Consider the following 17,140-nt stretch of genomic DNA (forward strand, 5'->3'; position numbering starts at 1 on the left):
GAGCACTTAAAATAGAACATTCAGAAGACACAAGGACACGGGCATTGCTTATTATACTACATTTATAAATAACATCCAGTATTTATCTCAAGTTTAATCTGAGAGGGAGATGCTAGGTAATCAATTAACCCAGAAGTACCGACGTGATGTGAAATCTAATTAATTTGGGTGATTTATAAACCACAATTCACAGCCTCAAAGTATTAATATGCTACAAGAAAACTTTCAAAGCACTCAGATTGTGTTTTTATGGCTGATCTCTCACGCATATCAATGTGACCAGTGATGAAAAGTGAAATGCAGATTTCTAATATTATGCAACGTAGATGGACCAACTCTACTGGCAACAACAGAATCCAATTTTTCCTTTGAGTAATTTTCATAACTGAAATATCCAAATAACTGTGTGATTTAATCTCAAATGTGGACACTCAAAGGTGGAGTTCCACCACCAAAGGTGGAGGGTTTCTAATCCTGTGGAATTTTGCCGATGGCTTATTGTGCATGATTATGCCTTTTCTCTCTCTCAACAGGGACTTTTATTTGCATATAGAAAATTGTTTTCTTTCAAACCTGGACAAGATGAGCTCTTCTCCATTCTTACCCAAAGATAACACTGATTAAAAAAAAAACTGTAGAGATTCTCCATTCTCTGTGTAAGTATGGGACCACTGAGAAGCCAATAGAGAAAGCCCAATGGCATTGTAAGAAGACAATGCCTCATAAATAGGAAATGTGGAAATTCTGCCTTCCTGACCTCCGACCTTCCCTGGCTCTCCAAAATTCAGTTCTCACAAAGGATAGGCACCACCAGTGAAACCAAATGGACTGCTACATACAAGCACTTTGGCAATATAACTTGGGGAAAATGATAACACTAACTTTCTCTCTACATGTGGACCACAGTTACTCAAGCTAACGTGAACCACAATTTCCATGATATTGAAGGCACGCTAGTTTGAAATTAGCCAAGGCAAGTGTTCTTACAGATGTTCCAGCTAATTTTAACAAGTTATGTAAGAAAGGAAATTGAAATATTTCAAAAGATTTTTCTAAGAAACAAAAAAAATAGAAAAAAAAGAAGAAACAACTGCTAATTTTTTTTTTTTCACAGTCAACTAGATACCTCCTAGAAAAAATATCCTGGTATTCACAGCTCTTAGGTACAGTGATTGCAGAAGAGAATACTTTTGGGGACACAGGTACTATATTAATTCAGCAGACTCTTATCAAAAATGTGACACCAATCTTCATTCTCTCTGCTTAATTGTTGCTGGCAGAGCCCACATTTTGGTGGGATCACGTTCCTCGTTCAAGAGGTTACATATTCCAAGAAAGGTTATTGGAGAAATGATGGTTGTACCCAACTAACCATGGCTGGTTCCATTTTCCCCATCCTGTGTGGGTTAAGCATAGACGTACAATACAACTTTTGTAGAGATATGAGTTTAGATCATCTAGGGAGCTTCTAGAAGTTCCCTTCTACTTGAAAAGTGATGCAGAATGAGAAGACCCACCCTCTCCCCTTCTTTTACAAGATTTTATTTACTGGTTTAGAAAGTTTGGAAAGGGGATAGAGACCCATCTAATCATTTCTGCAAAATGGAAAGTAGAGTCTGACTTGAAGGCCAACACAAGTAACTCCTTGTAAGACCTTGTAAACCTTGCTGGGATTAATCATTCTTGCTTTCTAACTAGGACATAATAGGATAAGAGACAAAATTCAGGAAATTGAAAAGTATCAGAAAAAAAAATTTTAAATTGTCTCTGATTGCACCCCCCAGAGATAGAGACAGCTCATGTTTTCACTTTAAAAGAAAGTTCATTTCATTTTTGGAAAGAAAGGCACCTGAACTGAATATCATCCATCACAAAAAAAAGATTATTTTTTAAAGATTCTATCTACTTATTTGACACAGAGAGAGAGAGAGAGAGAGCACATGGAGGAGGAACAGCAGGGAGAGGAAGAAACAGGGTCTCCACTGAGCAGGGAGCCCAACAGGGGCTCAATCCCAGCACCCTGTGATTCACGATCTGAGCTGAAGGCAGACACTTAACTGACTGAGACACCCAGGAACCCCAGAAGCTATTATTTTGTAAATAATGCTGCTAAGTAAAAAGTAAGAGGATCTAAGATACTGAATTTTTAAAAACCATATAATAGGTCTTAGTTCAGCTTCCCAAAGAGGAAAATGTAGTTTATTTCTTGGATAAACCAATTATAAGGCTAATTTGATAAACATTCAGAAAAGCACTGTTTTAAAATTAAAATAAAAGGAGTCCCTGGATGGTTCAATAGGTTAAGTGTCTGTTTATGGCTCAGCTTGTGATCTTAGGGTCCTAAGATGTAGCCCCACATCTGGCTCCCTGCTCCTCCCCTCTTCTCATGTTCTCACTCTCTCTCTCTCAAATAAATAAATTCTTTTAAAAAAAAATTAAAATGAATAAGAAACAATTTAAAGCTTAAACCAGTCCTGGCATAAGCCCCCCAAGAAAAATCATTCTGAAGTAGAAAGTCAGTTGAAGAGGAAAACAGAATTACACCCAATATGAGGAAACTATTTTAATTGAAACATTATTAATTCAAAGGATTTTGATGAATTCACAGTGGGTTTTTGTTATTGTCCCTTTGGAATTGCCTCAAACAATGGAGAATTGTCTTTGTTTTGTTTTTCCTGAAAGTAGTATTTCTTACATTTCATTAGCTATTAACAAAACAAGTCCTTCCACATTTTTGTTTGCTCCACATTAAGACCTAATTTGAACAGCAAGTAGTTTTTTTCTAATTATTTTCCTTCTGTTGAAGAAGCAACATCCTTCTTCCCCTCAGTAAGATCTTTGGGATCCAACTCTTACAATCCCATTATATGCCGTCTTCCCAAAAGCATTGTTCTGGGAGCTGTTGATGTCCTGTCTCCTGTGATCCTTGTGGATTAATCCTACTACTCCGTCGGTCCTACTGTTTCTTCCTTCTTGGTCTGGAATACATTGAATTCTGTTCTGTTCTGTTTTGTTTTGTTTTGTTTTGTTTTGCTTTGTTTGGTTTGCTTTGCAGAAGGGAGGTCTACTATGTCAACTTGCTGATGCTTTCCACATCCACCTCTTTCTCTCCTCGCCTCCCGTTGACTCACAAGTTTGACCAGGTTTGGAATTCAATGAGGGGGAAGAAAAACTGTCCTCACAGAAGTGGAGGGCTTTGGTCCATGGTCTCTTCATGTCCAGTATGAGATATTTATTTATTTAAATATTTAAATATTTAAATATCTGATGAGATATTTAATGGTGTCTGACAATTGTTTCCCCTTGGGTAATGTCACTTTCTCTTTCTCCTTTGAGGACATGGGTCTGCATTGGTGCCAACGCATCAACTAGTACTGGCTGTGTAACAAATCACCCTAAATTTTAGTGTCTTCAAGCAACAATCGCTGTTGAGCTCATCATTCTGTGGGTTGATGATGTGGTCATCCCGGGTCACTCATGCATCTGTGCTCAGCTCCTGGCAACTCTCATTTATGGAGACCATCTGGGGGACATCATGCGGACAAAAGGCTCTTTATGTCCCACGACATGGTAGCTGCCTTGCACTTCTTTATGGGCTGTAAGAAAGAAAACCACAAGCCCCTTGCAACAAGAGTTGGAATTTCTATAACCTTGTTTTCCCTGAATTACATGGCCACAGTGAGTCACAAAGCAACCCCCATTCAGCAATGGGACATAAACCACCTCTTGGTGGGTTGACACACAAGAACCATGGACTTTTTGGCAATCTGTCATAGCCATCTTTGCTGTATTTATTTTTTTTTTATTAATCACATTTTTCAACTTGAAAAGGTAAGTGGATTTTTTTTACTCGGCCAATAAATATATATGTATATTTATACATTATATTTATACATGGTATTATATGTATATCTTTTATTTTTATTATATAACACATGTATTTTATGATATATAAATATTTTATTTAGCTTACATATAACATTCATACATTTTTACATATACATAGTTTACTTATATATAACATTCATACATTTTTATATATACATAGTTTACTTATATATAACATTCATACATTTTTATAACATTGTACTTACGTACCATATTCATACATTTTTATATACACATATTTTGTTTATATTATATATAATGTTCATACATTTTATATATACATATTTTATTTACATTATATATAACATTTATGTATTTTGCTATATATGCAAACATATACACATAGAGTATATATTATATATGTAATAAAAGAAATTATGTACATATTTATAAATATATACTTGATACACTTTACCATCTATTGTATATTTATTATATTTATTTTATATACTTTGTTTATATTTATATATGAAATATGGGTACAATATTATGCACACAGATGCATGCAGACATAATTTCTCTGTGTTTTCTCCAGTCATTGTGTCTTTCTTTCCTCTGTTTTTTGAAACATTTTATTAAGGTGGGATTGGATCTGTTGGATCTCACCCAGAGTCTCTCAGCCTTGGTACTCTTGGCATCTGGGGCTGGACCACATGGGATGTCCTGTGCGCCGTGGGGCATTGACCAACATCTCTGGTCTCCACCGGCCCTATGCCAGCAGCACCTGCTCCAGAGGTGACGGCCAAAACCTCCTCGAGCACGGCCACCCGAGTGAGACACCACCACTCTGGCTTTCTGAAGGCTGCTCTCTTCTGCTGTCTACGTCTGTTCCTTGTTCGGCATCACACAAATTTGTCTCTCTGCTGTGTCATTCATTAGGGTGTGTGCCATCTCTGCACAATCATTCAGCCCCTGTGCCGACCTTCTTCCATCTCCAGAACAGTAATGACGTAAGGAAACATCCAACTGCCATCTGCATCTTCCCTTCTCATAGAAGCTTGCTACTGTTTTGGCGAACGGTTCCCTCTCCCGGCCCCCTCCAGGGTACGAATAAAGGGCTCATTCAGGATCCATGTGCCTCACAGGATTCGTCCATCTGTGTTCATCTTCTCACTTGCTTATGCTGTTAATTCCCCAAATATCTGTAGGTCTGTTGGCATTTGGGAATGCATTTTTCCAGGTGGATTAGAAGCCCCCAGAGATCTCCGCTCCTTCCGTGATTCTATGAGGTTCTACCCCTCTGTGGAGGGGAGGATGAATCAAAGCAGTTTCCAAGCAGGTCAGAGCTTATCAGACTTTGAATGGGATAAATTACATCACCCTTGGGAGGTGCTGGCCAGTTCCGCACCCAAAACTGCCCAAATATGGGTGCATTCCTCGTGAGGCACAGTCTGTGGCATGGGCTGGAGCTCACAGGCCTTCTTCACCTAGCACACCCCCTGGGCTGACCCAGATTCATCATGGACCCTTGTCTTCCCACTGTCCCATTTCCGTGACATGGCCCTTCCCCACGCTGCTTTTGGCTCTGTTTACAAACTGCTCTAGGGGGTTTTGCCAGAAACACAGTAAGCAGCCAAACATTCTGCAAACGCGAGGGACAGGCCAAGTGGCCCAGCTGTTGAGAAACAAACAAAATTAACCTATCGCTTCCTTCCTCCAGAACCCACGCTGGTGGTTTTTATTCAGATCCTGAGGATTCTCCCAAGAATGAATGTTGACTCCATAACGAAGCATGAGGATTATTTTTCAATTTTTAAGATTACGGTAGAATGCCAGGGACACAGAATGTACCATTCGAACCTTGAGTTCACAGCTCAGTGGCATGGCACACATTCACAATGTTGTGTGACCATCTCCACCATCATCTCAAGAACGTTCCATCTACCCTAACTGAAGCTCTATCCCCGTGAAGTACTATCTCCCCAGCCCCAGCCCTAGCCCTTGGATCCACCATCTACTCTCTGTCTCTATGGGTGGGATTCCTCTAGGGACCCCGTGTATGTGGAATCAGGCAAGATTTGTTCTTCAGGGTCTGGCTCGTGTTACTCAGTTCCATGTCCTCAAGGTCTATCCACCTCCTAGCAGGTGCAGAACACCCTTCCTTTTCAAGGCTGCATCATATTCCATTGTGTGCAATGGACCACATACCATTTATCTATCCACCATCCATGGGCCCTTGGGTTGCTTCTACCTTTTGGCCATTGTGGATAAGAATAAGGCTGCAATGAGCATGTGTGTGTAGCATAAGCATTTTGTCAATGATATTACCCCATTCTGATGTCTGTTTCCCCTTTCTGCACTTACCCACCTCTGACCCATTTTCCTGGTGATCTTCTGAGCAGTGCTCTGTGCCCAGAAAAGCAGAGGCTGGGACATGGATGGAACTTGCCAGGGCCTGTGCTTGTCAGATGGTCTCACACAGCACATAAAGCTCTTCTGCCAGTAATTTAAGGCAACGGACAACATGGTGGTTCCATTGGCCTCGCGGTACTGCTGATGACTCTGTGGGCACCGTGGCCACCTCCCACAATAAGGAAAATAATTGTGTTCATGGTCCTTGTAATATTTAGGATATCTTTCCTTTCCTCTTTCATATCACGACTTTTCCTTCCTTCCATCCTTCCTTTTTTTTCTCCTTCCCTTCCTCCTTCCCTTCTTCCTCCCATCCTTACTTCCTTCCCTCCTTCCTTCTCTCCTTAATTCTTTACATTTTTTATCCTCCCTACTTTCCTTACTCCCTTCTTCCCTCTTTCCTACTGACAAGGCCCTTTGTCAAATGATAATTTCAGCGTATTCCCCTCACACAAGATAACACAAGTTAAGTGACAACAAATACAAGAGTTTTAGAACACTTAATACTATTCCAGACTGGAGCCTGGTGACCAGGGGACATATTTCCATAACAAATACCTTAACTGTGTAACCTCTTTTATGGAATTGCTTTTTACCTTAGAGAACAAATATTGGCTTTCAAACAAAGAAGGTACTTTTAAGCTGTAGGGGAAGTCAAAGTATATTCCAAAGACATCAAAACCCTAGGAGAACCGTGGTTTCATAAATGTGATGTTTCACAATTTCACAATTTTTTTCCCTGCAATCTTACTAGATTCCCTATTGCACTTTGCACAGAAGTTAACTCCTTTATGATCTAGTGCCCAACATGTGACAGCATGAAATAACTTTTCGAGAAGCTAACTGACTTCTCACACAGTTCATGGGATTTCTCCCAAAGGTGGGAAATCAGAATGTACAAAATAGTTTCCATCCAGAGTAACACACACCTATTCTCTGTCTCTCTTCCCATCACCATCCATCGAGTCAGGAATTATGGACCCACCGTCTACAGATACGGGGCTCAAAGGGGTCATGGGTTTCAACAAGAGGGATGCCCTGAGGCTATGGATATGGTGTGGTGAGGGAGAACAGAAGAATAGATTGGGATGTTGAGTCCCATCCCAAAGCCATTGCTTTTGACATCCCTGGGCAACACACCCAGCTTGAAGGGTGGCCATTCGCACCTCATCCAACTTGGAGACAGATTCCCTCCAATACTTATGCACCTTTTTCCCAAAGCCTTCTCTTGTTCCTACTAATTCCCAAAGACCTTGCTCCCTGTTGAGTGTCTTCCTTCAGTTTTCCAGCATCCATGTGACCCTTTTGCTTTCAGGATCTATGATTTCTAATGTGCAACTGTTTTCCTGTCCTGTCTCCTCACATTATTTGTGAGAACCCTGAGTGCATGGATGACATTCTACCTACCTGTCTGTCCCTCAGCCTGCAGAATTCCAAAACCAGGGCTTGCCTAACTAAGTTTCCAAACTGGGCACCAGCAAACTTTCCAAATGGCCAGATAATAAATATTTTCAGCCTTGTGGACCATATGGGTTTCTGCAACACCGCAGCTCCTCCATGGCTGAAAGAAAGTCGCCGAAGGTGATCCGTAAGTGAATTAGCATGACTGTGTTCCCATAAAACATCCATCCTTGGAACTCTCTAAACTATGTGAGAGGGTAGAAACCATGCTTGGCTCATAGTCAGACAAGTACAGGCGGGAAGTGTGATGTGATTTGAAGGTCATCATTTGCCAACCCCTCGAAAAACCTGATAAGGATTGAAACATTGAGGAAGACGTGTCAAAACGTGAAAGACTCACAAAATCAGTTGCGCTTGGGTTTTCCTTCAAACCGTGCTCTTCTTTTGGGAGTTGACCTTCATTACTCTTGTCATTCCCTCCACTTGCAATAAAATACAATTGTATTTGTGGCCGATTGATTCTATTCTAAACCAGCGTTAGCTTTCGATGGGCTCAGTGGAACATAAAACCCTCCTCTTTCATATCTTTTCATGGAGAGCTGCATGGCCCCTTTTGCATGACAAAACGCAGCATTGGTGACCTACAAGGTCAACACCTACCTCCTGTCCTCTCGAAGTTGAAGAAAAAGTAATCTTACATACGTGTTAGCTCAATGTCTATGTACCAGTTTATTCTTGAGGAATCTCTGTGTTTGGCTACTTTAGTTGAGATTGGAAGAATTACAGTAACTGTAATAAATTCATCATCTAGTAATACAGCTGCAAACATTCCCACGGGCGCCTTTATGGGCACAATATATTTTTATAGGTTGAGAATCTCCAAAGACGTCTCTCTGGCAGAGGACACTCAGAAGCCAATAAACGAACAAAATAAAAGACATGATGCATGCATGCTTTCTCGGAAACGTGTCCACCACCCCCCTGAACCCAAAGAAGAGACTGTTATTTTTTGTCTTGTAAAATGGTTTTGAGCTCACGGAAACACTCACATCATCGCAGTTTTGGGATTCCCCCAAGATCGGCTCCAGTCATGGACTCCGGGTTTGTATGGCTTCACCCAACTGGTTCCTGGGGAGCAAGCCGGCGTTTGCCTCTTGGGTCCCCAGTCTTAGGGAAAACAAATTGTGTGGAGATCATACCAAGTCAACGCGGGCTCTTCGGAAACATGACCGTTGTGCCCCAGACACAACTTGTTATTCACTCACCGTATACTTTTCAAGTGCTTGCCTGGCTTCATAAAAATGGTGGCATCGAGGTGGCTGTGTGTCCATTGCCCAGCTGTGCACACAAAAGGATTCCTTTTGGCAATGCACTGCATTTCCAGAAACAGGGCAGATGGGCACAGCTATGGCTGAGATGCCACAGCTCGAAATCAGGGATGGGAATTTCAATCTATAGGACCCTCCCTCGTGGTGATGGCCAGGCTCCGCACTGGCCCCACTGGCTCACAGGATAGTGATATTCACAGCGTCACCACCAAAATCTGGCTTCTGCCAACCTTTTCTACATATACATTTGCTATTCATCTTGGAAAGTTGGACCTACACCCCTACCTCGATAACCGGCTTCCAATCCCACCCAACGCAAAGCCAACAACACCAAGGAGAGAAGGCAAGTCTCATCTTGCCCATTCTGACGTCGGTCCTCTTTCAGTAAAAACAGCTTTCTTTGTTCCCAAGTGGTCTCACGGTTGCAAGCCCTTGGTGGCAGACTCTACGGAAATGAGTTATGGCAGTTTGTCACTTGTCTTCCTAAGTCAGAGGCAGGCCGGCATGGAACTGTTTCTGGAAGGAAATCTGGTCCCTGCTGGCTGTCGCCAGTGTGGGGAAAAGCAGATGCTCCTTATCATGAACTGGGATCAGTGTGTGGGGAGGGAGGGTGGGGACTGGCCTTTCCCAATCCCTCCCCGAGAAATAAATTGGAGCCTCCCCAGGTTCCTTCCGCTGGATTTAAATACAAACAGATGTGCGGATGCAAGTAAGCAAAAAAGATAAATCACCAGAAACATATGAAAAGCAAAGCCCAGTTAAGCATGGCCCAGGCACTCTGAGGTTTCTGCTCGTAGGTTTGAACTCCAGTCATTCTGAAGCATTATTATCAGAACTGCATTAGATAGGCCCAAACCCTGTGTTTCTCTTTCTCTCTCTCACACACACATACACGTGAAAAAAATACAACAGACTTTGTTGTGATATAGCCCAAGATTGAAAGGAACCTCCAAGAGCTACAGTTCATTGGTTTTAAGACGGCATGGTAGCAAAAGGTAGCCAGCTGCTCATTAGGGGGAACGGTTTCTGGTAGACGTCACCCTCGGTTTTGGTAATACGTGAGAAGGACCCCAGGATTCCCTGAGAGTGGTCGTACTCACGGTTTGGGGTGTATACCACGGGCACAGGACAAAGGAGGCACGTCGAATCCATCCCAGGAAGAGGACCATGGACCAGGTCTGGGAAAGTCCCAAAGACAGAGCTTCTGTGGACCCATCCCCATGTTGCCTAGAAGAGTAGGAGCTCCCCAGAACCAGTGCATAAAGCAACCAGGGGAGCTCAGGTCAATCTGTCTCTACTGGGGTCTCCATGGCCAACAGCCCACGTGGTGGACCTCCGCCTCCAGCCCTTCATGAGGTCTAAGCTGACTCTCCATGACCCGTCACACCACTATCTCTAACGTAGATAGCCCCCGCAAAATTGTCTGTTATGACCACCCAGCCAGCCCACCACCCAAAATCACATTAGAAGATCCAGGGCTCCAAGGTCCCCGGCCAAAAAAAGAGATTCCTATGAGGCACGACATGGCACAGGCTTAGAGGTCACCCCCTTAGAGCTGAGGGGAGAGGTCAGGCATCTTAGGAAACAAGTCAGTGTCTTAACTTGCAAAGCAGGGCTCACTGAACACTCCATTCCTGTGCTTTATGGGGAAAAGCTTATGGTCCCTGAGCACCGTGTGTGTATGTGTGTAATTAAACTGTTACATAATTTGGTACTGGATTTATTTATTGCTGAAATTTTGTACTTCTCCCATCTTATCCTAGCTGAGCCATGGTCCCCATACCTGGTTAAAAAAAAACATATATACATATATTTTCATGTATTGCAAGGACATCTGTGTAGGTACATATAGTATCTTTTATGCAAACAGCATTCATGTATACACACATGCATGTATGTATATGTATCAAGCTCATTTAAAAATATCTTCTTAAAGGGCCATCTGTACCCCAATGTTCATAGCAGCAATGGCCACAGTCGCCAAACTGTGCAAAGAACCAAGATGCCCTTCAATGGACGAATGGATAAGGAAGATGTGGTCCATATACACAATGGAGTATGATGCCTCCATCAGAAAGGATGAATACCCAACTTTTGTAGCAACAGGGACGGGACAGGAAGAGATTATGCTGAGTGAAATAAGTCAAGCAGAGAGAGTCAAGTATCATATGGTTTCACTTATTTGTGGAGCATAACAAATAGCATGGAGGACATGGGGAGATGGAGAGGAGAAGGGAGTTGGGGGAAATCGGAGGGGGAGACGAACCATGAGAGACTGTGGACTCTGAAAAACAACCTGAGGGTTTTGGAGGGTTGCGGGGTGGGAGGTTGGGCAAGCCTGGTGGTGGGTATTGTGGAGGGTACGAACTGCATGGAGCACTGGGTGTGGTGCATAAACAATGAATTCTGGAACACTGAAAAGAAATTTTAAAAATAAATAAAAAATTTTAAAAATATCTTCTTACATGAATACAATTTTTATACATTTAAAAGTTATGTACACCTATGCATATGTGTGTGTATATAGCTGGTTAAAATTATATCCATGCGCATACATAGATACTATATTGTGTATGTATAGAATTTTATGCATACAAAATTGTACATGTATGTACAAATACACATCTGCATATGATATAGCTTTTAAAAATTATTTCAAATATGAATCTATACGCATATGTAATGTATTTTGATATAAGGAGAAAGCCGTGGTTAATATCATATATATGATATTTTAAGCATACGAAATTCTGTATGTCCAGAATATATATATGCATAAACAAGTGTACATGTATACACGCTCACACATATACACGTGTATATGTATACACACATATATGCATATATAATTCCATAAAATCATACATACACAAAAGTCTATATGTTCATAGTCTTTAGAATGAGCCATGATACCCAAGGCAGGATGACTTTAACGCAAGTGGGATCAACACTCCAGCCATGAAATTTCAAGGGACACAAAACGCTTCAGTTGAAAGCAATATTATCATAAAACACATGTCCCCCCAAATCCATGATGAACAATGATAATTTTTAATAAAGAGATGTTCCCTTACTGTGAAAGAGACGATTTTCATGTCTACTGTGAAGTCTGGATCAACACCCACGATACTGGGAAACTGACATGTCTTTTCCTTGTACTGCGTCAAGGTCCTCATTGGAGTTGGGCACAAGGAAACCCGATTTGGATTAACACACTGAGAACTTAATCGGGCTTCCGTTGGGCCCACCTGCACAGAACGCAGGGCAAGGTGGTATTGACATGGACTGCATTAATGGCCAATTTCCACGGCTGTTCATGGACTGGACCCATACCACCAAGACCACTCTCTGGGGTTGACATTTTGCAGAATGTTTCTAGCATGCAATTCATGAGAGCTGGTTGAGTCACACCAATGAAGGAAGGGATGGTGCTTGGGGAGCCAAGTTTGCAGAGATAGGATCAGAAAGTGGGAAACATGCATCTCCCATCAGGAGCCTTGGACATAAATACTCTCTCTCTGGGAGCTTCACAAAGGAATCCAGAGAAAAGACTGATGGCGGCCACATTCCCCAGAAAGCTTCTACAAGCACCATGTAACTTAAAAGCCAGGGGGAAGAGCAGAAGTAAGCAGATGGCCACTTGGGAATCCTTGCAAATTGAGAACATGGAGAACATTGGCCAGTTTCATCAAACGTTGTGTTAGAGTTTGGCCAACTGAATCCTCTAATCAGAAATTTCAGACAGACCAATGCCCTGTGTCCACAGTGTGTGTGCAAATGTGTAGTTTGTACACGAGATTTACTTGGGACTGCGTGACATGCTTGAGCTTGGCCTGTGATAGGAACCCACCACAGAGACCTTTCACATGCAGCAAGACACGGACCATAATGAGCTGTTTGCAATCTCCTCAAAAAGAGCACCATGAGAAGACCCCATATTCACTAGTACCCTCTCTCCCTCCATTGACTATTTTCATGGAAACCAGGGAAAGAGGAAAGGAAGAAAGAAGGCACCCCAGGCAATTGAGGTAGCCACCTGAGGCAAAATCAGGTGGCCTATATAGAGAGGGCTGACCCCATATTTTCTGCAGCCAAATGGGTAGCATTCTTGCTCATGGGGCAATAGAAGGTCACCTGTGCAAAAAGTCTAACTCTACAACATGGCCAATGCCATGACTGTAGGCTCTGCTTCCTTTACAGAAACAACAATTTCTCAGTTCCTGTGAAGTACCTGGCAATAACTCTGAGTTTGAAAAATTAATTCCCCAAAGGAATCCTAAAAAAAGAACATAGCAGAGTATCTGTCCTCTAGTACCCTTTCCAGTAAATTCTTTCAGCCTACTGGGCTTTTCAGTTGGCAAATAGCAACCACATGGAAATCTCTCTGCCAAAGGGAACTCTCTTTGAGAATATGTATTTACTTATTTGTGGTTTCTTTAATTTAATAAACTATGACAAAGCCAATTTTTTCCCCTAACCACAACCTAACACATTCTAAACAGTCATGTGTAATTACAGATGCTATTTGTAAAGATATCCCATTAACCCCTTGTCTTTTGAAAAGAAATCGACCAAAAGCCAATATTTACAGAAATCTAATACATCACTTTGAGTTTGTTCCATAACTTTAGCTCCTAATGATCCCCAGGAGTGATTCTTAGGTAATTTTTAAACACGTATAATGGCTCGTCTTTGGGTCTTAAGTGATTTTGCTCGTAAGGTGGAGTCACTGATTGCATTGTTCACCTAGATGCAGAAAACTCAGATTATGCCCACAAGGACGAGTCTACCGGTTAATGACAAGGCAGTTCTAGAAAGAGCTGTTCTTCAGGACAACCAAGGTCTCCCCCTCCCAGGAGGACAAGATGGTACCCAAGGGAGGCAATCAGAGACACATCCTTCGTCATCCGTACGGTTGAGCAGTAGGATTTTCTAGGCATCTGTTCACAGCCAATGGACCATCCCGCATCTCCAAAACTGCATCCATGCTTAGTTCATAGAAAGTGAACAGACTCTTTTGTTTAAAAAGTATTTGTGGAAAGAGGGAATTTAAATAAATAAATAAATAAATAAGCAAGCTTTTCTGGCCAGTTTTGTCACTTTGCTCTGAAAGGCTCCCCAGAGCCACCAACCACCAATAAAATCCCCACAAATGATGGATCCAATAGAAAACTCACTGTTGAGTTCAGCGCCCTGGGGGGAAACACATGCCATGTACATGTGAGCAGCTGAAGGGACACGGAAATCTCTTTGTATCCACTGAGTCAGGGAGATCCAAAATGAAGCAGTAAGCGCCCATACCTACCTTGTAACCCCAGCTCACCTTGTTAGGACACAAAGGGGGGGAACTTTGAATCATGTATCCTTATATTTGAAAACAGAACAAAATGAAACTCCATAGAGTGGTAATGATCCACATTGGTATCTAAATGTGAGTTTTTATGTTGACCTCTTCTTCCCCCCACCCCCTTTGGTCCATGGCAAGAGCAGGACCCCTGTAAAAATAGCCATGGATAAGTGCTTATGGAGCCTTCCCGCATTTATATGTTTTAAAATTTGAATCAAGAATCCATATGAACCCCAGAGATAAGCATGAGGTCTGAAGGGATGGATCCGTATGATCCAGTCCTCAAAGAAGGGACTTGACTCAAAGAACCACCAATGATTATCTAAACACAGAGGGGCAAAATGGCAGTGCCTGGCGTTTCAGTAGCTGAGCAGCAAATAATTCCTGCTCTGTGCGTCTAGACGTACAGTGTGAGTCTCCCCTGAGCTGAGTGGCGACCCTACTGTGAATTCTGACCTGTCCACTTGATCCAGGAGGATGAAACCCACAGGCGGGAGGGGAAGTACCTTCCATGAGCAAGAACCCTGTGGAGATGCTCCATGGGCACAGGATGACCTGAGGGAAATGAACCTTTGCTGACTTAAAGGATGACATTTGGGGGATGTGTGTCACCTAACCCCTCTGGGTGGACATGACTGGTCATGAGACAGGTGTTTCCGTCTTGACTGGAGAAGACATTGGAGCTTAAAGAGCTGAAATGACTTATTGTAGGTCATGACCTCAGTGTTGGTAAAGACAGAAATCAACCCTGGTTATTTTCTGATACAATCTTTATATGATTACATAGTTTTTGCATAGTTTTACTCAAGGAGCTGTGACTAGGACAGTGTGGGACCAGGGGACGGGTTTTCCTGACAATTTACCACCCACCGGTCCCGCTCAGCTGGAAACTGTGATTTTCCTCTTGCATGGAATAAGCAACAATTGAAAATACATTCAAAAGAGGAACCCTCTTTCACTGTTTGTGGGAATGCAAGTTGGTGCAGCCACTTTGGAAAACAGTGTGGAGATTCCTTAAGAAATTAAAAATAGAGCTTCCCTATGACCCTGCAATTGCACTACTGGGTATTTACCCCAAAGATACAGATGTAGTGAAAAGAAGGGCCATCTGTACCCCAATGTTCATAGCAGCAATGGCCACGGTCACCAAACTGTGGAAAGAACCAAGTTGCCCTTCAACGGACGAATGGATAAGGAAGATGTGGTCCATATACACTATGGAATATGATGCCTCCATCAGAAAAGATGAATACCCAATTTTTGTAGCAACATGGACGGGACTGGGGGAGATTATGCTGAGTGAAATAAGTCAAGCAGAGAGAGTCAATTATCATATGGTTTGCTTTTTTGTGGAGCATAAGGAATAATACGGAGGACATAGGGAGATGGAGAGATGTGAGTTGGGAGAAATCAGAGGGGAAGATGAACCATGAGCAACTGTGGACTCTGAGAAACAAACTGAGGGTTTTGGAGGGGAAAGGGTAGGAGGATGGGTGAGCTTGGTGGTGGGTATTATGGAGGGCATGTATTGCATGGAGCACTGGGTATGGTGCATAAACAATGAATTCCGGAACACTGAAAAGAAATTGTAAAAAATAAATAAGAATTTTTAAAAAAAGAAAGAAAGGAAATAGATGCAAATCATCCAGGGGCTAGAAACACACTGGCTCACGGTCCAATGAAAGCTATGATGCTATGAGGGTCACCCAATCCTTGGTGGAAAGCAGTCTCCCACAGGGAGTTGCAGAGGGCACCCCATGGTATGGGTAGGGGCAAGAGCTCATGGAGACAAGGCCAGTAGTGGGACAGAGGGCACAGTGTGGAGAGAAACAACTCAGAAGCAAACCACCATATCGATCCGTGCTGGTAGAACTTAATCTTGAGCAAGGTTTGGTAGGAAAATACGAAGACTTTGAGCGCAAACCATGTTTGTTCTGCTTCAGACTAAGCCAGTCAAGCATGTCTTGGGGGGAAAGTATTGTGTGAGATGGGTAGCCATTCATTCCAGACTGCAGTTCCGTGTGGGAGGCACTTCAGGGTGAGCAAGGACTGTAAATACACACAGTATGGTATGAGCCAAAGACCTCTCTCCTCTGGCTCCATGCAGCTAATCCCATAGTCCAGATGCTTTTCCTTAATTGACTGGATGTACAAGAACTGAAGACATGACTCAACAATGGCCAGGAGCATGCAGGAAATTTCATATGTCCCAACAAGGAGCCACTTAAAAATTTTAATTTTGGAAATCATTCCACAGATTATCTATCTATCTATTTATCTATTATTACCTATGTATTATCTATCAATCTCTCTATTGATCAACTGATGTATTGATCTATCTCTCCATTCACCCATCCATCATCTATTCATCTCATCCATCCATCCATCCATCCACCAACCCATCCATCCATCCATCCACACATCCATCTACACATCCATCCATCCACCCATCCATCCATCTGTCTATTGTCCATCTGTCCATCATCTGTCCATCCATCATCCATCCATCCATCCATCCACACATCCATCCATCCATCCATCCACCCATCCATCATCCATTATCCATCCACACATCCATCCATCCACACATCCATCCATCTATTCATCCATCCATCCATCCATCCATGCATTATCTACTTACCTCTTCCATCCATCCGTTCACCCATCCATCCATCTCACTTATCTATCCATGCTTTTCCTTGGCCCTGAGATATGAGTATTATTACACACATTCCCACACAACAAAACTCTTTCCAACAGTCAACCAGCCATCAATGCAAATCTCTAATGCAGCCCTGGGCTCGACAGCTCTGAACCAACGGCT

The sequence above is a fragment of the Enhydra lutris genome, unplaced genomic scaffold (genome assembly GCF_002288905.1).
Source record: "Enhydra lutris kenyoni isolate GAN:26980312 unplaced genomic scaffold, ASM228890v2 scaffoldscaffold52, whole genome shotgun sequence".
NCBI lineage: Eukaryota > Metazoa > Chordata > Mammalia > Carnivora > Mustelidae > Enhydra > Enhydra lutris.